The sequence below is a fragment of the Pygocentrus nattereri genome, chromosome 9, assembly GCF_015220715.1.
Source record: "Pygocentrus nattereri isolate fPygNat1 chromosome 9, fPygNat1.pri, whole genome shotgun sequence".
In the NCBI taxonomy this organism is placed as follows: domain Eukaryota; kingdom Metazoa; phylum Chordata; class Actinopteri; order Characiformes; family Serrasalmidae; genus Pygocentrus; species Pygocentrus nattereri.
In genome coordinates, this window is record NC_051219.1 from 22,097,951 (window position 1) to 22,104,202 (window position 6,252).

Here is a 6,252-nt window from a genome sequence, read left to right on the forward strand (position 1 = left end):
ATGCGAGAAAAATGGCTACAGCTGAGCTAAAGCTTAAAGCAGAGCAAAGTACGTCTGCATTTATATTTTTAGCCTACACTAGGATATTAACATGTACTGAGATACATGTATAGCCAAGATGGTAAAATGGACTCCCAAAGTGGTTTGATTTTTGTTGAAAAGACAAAATGACTCTAAATAACATTTGGGTTCCTGATCCCTGTTCCTGATTCCTGATCCCTGCACTAGCGTAGTGTGCACACCACAGACTGTCTGGGCGTTGTACTTTCAGACTTTTGCATTTCATGAACATTACATTATCAATTAAAATTTTGACAATTGACTTTTGGCATTTTTTTGGCGGCACGGTGGCGCGATGGGTAGTGCTGTCGCCTCACAGCGAGGAGGGCCTGGGTTCGATTCCCTGGCCGGGTGACCGGGGTCCTCTCTGTGTGGAGTTTGCATGTTCTCCCCATGTCTGTGTGGGTTTCCTCCGGGTTCTTCGGTTCCCTCCCACAGTCCAAAGACATGCAGTCAGGCCAATTGGACATGCTAAATTGCCCCTGGTTGTGTGTGAGTGACTGTCTGTGTCTGTCTGTCTGTGATGGACTGGCGACCTGTCCAGGGTGTATCCTGCCTTCCGCCCAATGACTGCTGGGATAGGCTCCAGCACCCCCCCGCAACCCTGATGGAGAAGCGGCTTGGAAAATGGCTGGATGGATGGATTTTTGACATTTGTGAATCGATTCAGAACCATCCACGTCTGCATCGTGATGCATCTATTAATTGATCCCACCCACACCCCTACAAAACACACTCGGAGACCTTAAAATATTGCTACTTCAATTAAAATTTACCTACAAAACACACACTCGGAGACCTTAAAATGTACTCATAACTCAGTTGTAATGGAAGTTCAACTATAAAACACATTCGGAGACCTTAAAATGTCACAATAACTCAACTTTACTGGAAATTCAACTATAAAACACCCCCAGAAGCATTAAAATTTCCCCATAACTTACCTATAATGGAAATTTTACTACAAAATACATTCTGAGACCTTAGAATGTCCCCATAACTCAGCTTTAACAGGATGGAAATTCAGCTACAAAACACACACTCTGAGATGTTCTCATATTGTCATCTTGATATCTGATATCAGATTTTTTGTTAATATCATGCAGCTCTAATTCATGGCCTGCAAATTGCTTCTTGATAAATGGTCTAAATCTTAGTGTGCTGAGTTTGCCTACAGAAAACTGTTGTGTGCTACTGTTGTTGTAACTTACATATATACCTATGCCAGGTGTCACCAACACGGTGCCCGCGGGCGCCAGGTCGCCCGCAAGGACCATATGAGTCGCCATCAGATCTGTTCTACAAATAGCACAACTCACTAGTGAGCTGAATCTAAAATCTAATTTGATTCTGTTGCTATTCGTTTTAACCACACTTGTGGTGTGATCCGATATATATATTGTATCGTAAAATATCTTAAAATTATGAAGTTTAGATAAGTTGAGGTTAACTCTTAGTTTTTGTCTAGAGTAGTTCAAAGGTCAGTATTCTGCGCACAGACAAAACCAGTGATCGCGGAGAGTAAACTACATGGCAGAAAAAAAGAGAAAAAACGTATCACTTTCATAACGAATGGGAGGTAGAGTTAGTCTTTACGACTGTTAAAGAAACCTGCGTGTGTCTCATTTGCGGGGCGGCTGTGGCGATACCAAAGCGGCACAATGTCGAGAGACACTTCACTACCTGTCACTAAAGCTACAATGCTATCTATCCACCTGGAAGCGCACTAAGGGCAGAGAAAGTCTGTGAGCTAAAGGCAGCTTTGGTCTTTTTTCACGAGGCCGAAAAAAAAAATCACAAAAAGCAACCGAAGCCTCGTTCAGAGCTCCACATTTTCTGGTCAAGAAGAAGACGGCATTTTCAGATGTAGAAGTCATCAAAGAAGTAGCGTTAATAATTGCTAACACTGTATTGAAAGATGAGTAAAATGGAACCGATCTAATCTCCACTATCTCCGACGTCCAACTGGGGGTGATGACACGTAGTGATGTAAGTGATCATCAGAAAATGTAAAAATGGCTGAGATTAATAGAGATAAAGTGCTGAATATTGATATCTGTTTTCCACCTTGTTGTCATTGTTGATAATTATTGTGAGAAATCATTAATTAATCTGATCAGTGTCTTCACATAGATGAGTATCATTAAACATTATTAATAATATATAACTAAAGGCAAACTGAGCATTTTTTTAAGAAGAGCACATCAAACTGGTAGCCCTTCGTATAACTCGGTAACCATAAAGTAGCTCTCAGTTTCAAAAAGGTTGGTGACCCCTGACCTATGCTATTCAGGCTATTAAATTGCCCTTGTATTTTAGGCAACTTTGATGTGAAGACAACAGTCATTAAAGCCTTGCACTGCTTTACAATATTCTGAAATCAGTTAACGGGTGTAATATTTACAATAAAATGATCGTTAAAAATAACAGTGACACCAGTCCACATAATGATAATGAAACTTTTATTATATTAGCAGCCCCATGACGAGATGGTTTCCGCTAGTGGGATATGAGAGTTTTCTACACTGGGAATAATTAAATTTGTAATGAAGTGTTCAGGATGATGGAGGACTAGGGGGAGTCACACTGCTGTTAGACATTAAAGTAATGATTCAGATGGTAATACTTTTGAAGAGAGTAAGGAGAGAAGGCTATTGCAGAAATCTCGTTTTTAATAATTACATCTTATTTGAATAAAAGCCCTATAAAAACACAAAACATCAAACCTTTTGGTTACTGATGAGAATCAAAGACCAGAGCAGACAATTTACTGTACTGAAGAATTTCCATTCAGATCTTTAAATATGGAGGGAAGCCTCAGTTAAAAGTGTGGTTCCATTTACAGTGGTGACCACAGTACAACAGTACAGCTAAACAAAACTCAGTGTTAAAACTTCCCTCTTTTTAAGTTTCGTCCGGTTTACAGAGCCATTATCTCCAATGATGCCATGCCATACTTTCAAAAATCAGCTTAATGTGTTAATGTCTTAATGTGTTTCACAACACAGTATGTCCTGCTGCTCTGGGTGACTATATTGTTTACATTTATCTGTCCAGATTTTTCGTTATATACATACTTAAAATTGAGCATTTTCAAACAGGTTTCTGTTTTTCGTGAACATTTGGCACCACTTGCAAATAGTTTCAGCAGGTAGTTCTCCATGAAACCTACAGGGCAGCTGGATGAAGAGTTACCGCTGAAATTAAATGTTTACACAAAATCATTCAAATTTAGTTTGCCGCAGACATTTGCAGAGTGAATGTCTGCCTTCAGAGGACAGCAAGTCTCTCAGAGGAGCACAGAGAGATGTTGACTTTCCTCTGTTTCAGTAAAGACTTTAGTTGCAACAGAATGTAGGCAGGCAGCGGAATGCACAAAGCACAGACTGCACTGTTTAAATTTTAAATTTAAATTTAGATTGATGTCTTATGTACTTGCTTAAAGGAAAACTGATTTAGTTTAATGATTTATTTATATTTTATATTAGCAGGAAAGTTCATTAAAACAGTGAATTTTTAAATAACTTCTGCATCTTTGTCTTCATTGTTAGTTAGCAAATGCATAAAACAACCTCAAGCTAAATTCAAAAGCTGATAGGTACATAAGAGTTATTTGGCAATGTAGTGATTCGTAATCCAAATAATTGATTCTTTGTTTTAGTAATCAATAGATTATTCGACCATCAAATTAGTCGTTTGTTGCAGCCCTAACAGGCGCCATAACTGACTGAACTAACCATCACTGAGGATCATTCAGCTGATGTTAATGATGTCAAATGCAAAGAAACAAACAATTATAGAAATGAGTAAGATGATAACTTTTCATTTGGACTGAATGGGAAATCCAAAAATTCTCCTAATTCAGCTCCGTAAGCACAGCAGTGTCACCTTTACCACCATCACTCTCATTATCATCGCCACCACTATCATCAGAAACAATACCTTTACCACAATCACTATCATCATTATCATCAGAACCATTACCTTTACCACCATCACTATGACCATCATCACCATCATCACCACTGTAACTATCAACACCAGTTTCTCTGCTGCTGTTTGGAGGGCTGTTTGTAATTATTGTAATTAATGTTGACTAAAAGCTCAAATAAAAAAAAAAAATTAACTAATTTATACATGTGTTTATATTTAAAATATGTTTTACTCCTATTTACATATTTCAAAATTTATATGAAATATGACATAATATGGAGTTTAAATTAGAGCAGCTGTGTCTCCCAAATAATCAGTTCAGAAAAGATTGTTTTAGTAAGGAATTTTACCCTTTTTAATCATATTATTCTTTCAGCTTAATTGGTCAGAAGCTGAACCTCGAGCTTCACTCAGATAAATCTACAACACACAAATGAACTGCACTAAGACACTGTTCGCAAAAACAGTTTATCATATTGACGTGCTGCTTCTTGTCTTTAGCATCAGGAACTATGAACATGATTTAGAGCTTAGACATTAATTATATGCCAATAATTAAAAATACTGTAATCACAAAAATCATGTTTAATGGAACATTTGTTTTTAATATCAAATTATATTTTGCATATACATGTGGTTTGCAATGACCATGTGATGATTTAGACATGCTGTTAGTACCATGCATTTTGTCAACACTAACCAGCTTTAGCCATTAAACTCACCTTAATGAACATTAAACTAACACCAAAGTACCAAAGTGTCAGAGCAGAACTACAAAAACAGCTGACCTGTTCAGAGGGTCTTCACAGTTTCCTCTGCATTGTGGTGATGATGATGATGATGTTGACGCTGGCCATGAGGGGTTCAATGTTTCTCCAAACTGGCCACAAGGGGGAGAATATCTTTAAACTGGCCTTTAGCTGCTGAGGTTCACACACTTCACATCCTTCAGATGGAGAATCTGTTAAAAGTTGTATTTTTGCTCTGGCCAGAAACACTGAAGCTTCTGTAATCTGGATTTTCTTCCAACACAGAGGAGAAATCTGTGATTAATATGGACTCATTAATATGGGCTCTAAACCCTAACCCTTAAACCATAATCCTTAACCCCTAACCCCAAAACCGTACTTCCTAACCCTTAACCTTCTAAACCAGGGGTGTCCCCAGTCTTATCCGTAAAGGGCTGGTCTGATAGTAAGCAAAATGTTCTGCTTGTTACTGTTGTTGTTTTTGCAGGTAATATATTTTCTCCTAATATGACCTGGGACAACACAGATACGTTACAACAAACCAGTTAACACTTTTCGTGTACATTTTAATGATCACCAGTGTCTGTGTAAAAGAGCCTTTTAACTGGTGCGCAATAACCAACTAGTGTGCGGATCAGCTGTCTACTTAATTAGCACATCAAACATAAATCAATTTTATGATCCACATTATGCAAATATTTGGTTATATTTCCACCATATTGTTGTTTTACATCATGCTTTATGTGCTGTTGCTGCTTATTGTCTTTGATGCAGTGTAAGGTGATCGCTGACAGCTTCCTGTTCTGTTTTGAGCATTTTTGGGACAGCTGTCTTTAAGATGCATTTGAATTGTGTGCTGCTGTGCCATGAATGCGAGTGCCTAAGATCCCTAAAAGATCACTCACAGCTGCAGCAGCTCAGTGGCGTGGTTACAGCATCCTACACAGTCCGTCTCAAAGACAGGAGCATCAGGGGATCCAGCAGTTTGGAGACTTGCTTGTGTGTCTACAATTACCTCAGTATGATTTTTACAGGAGTTTTTAGTTATTGCTACTTCAGCTGAATGTGAAGTGATTTTTCAGTGTTTCGATGGTTCATAGAGACATTAATGTATTTGATTCCAGGTTTCAGTCTTGGACCCCACTCAGTAATTTAGAGTTGATGCCAGAAATTGTAAGTCAAGTTCTTTAAGCATGTGATGAAGGCAGGAGAGGAAAGTCACGTTCTGTTCAGTTGTGCTAAGGGTGGCACTTTCTCCCGTAATTTTTACCAGGTCAAACAGGTAACAACACAGGCAGCCAAAGCAAGACACAGTTCAAATGATCTTGTAGTGTTTTTTATTCATTTATATTCTTGCTTTTTATAATCCTTTTACTTGACTATTTTGGTTTGCCACTATCATTTTACATTGAAATGTTATTTATTGGTTTCTTATCTTGGTTCTGTTTTATTTTTTCCCCTTCTTAGTTAAATCTTAATGGTTGCCTTAATTCTTTTGCTATTTATTATG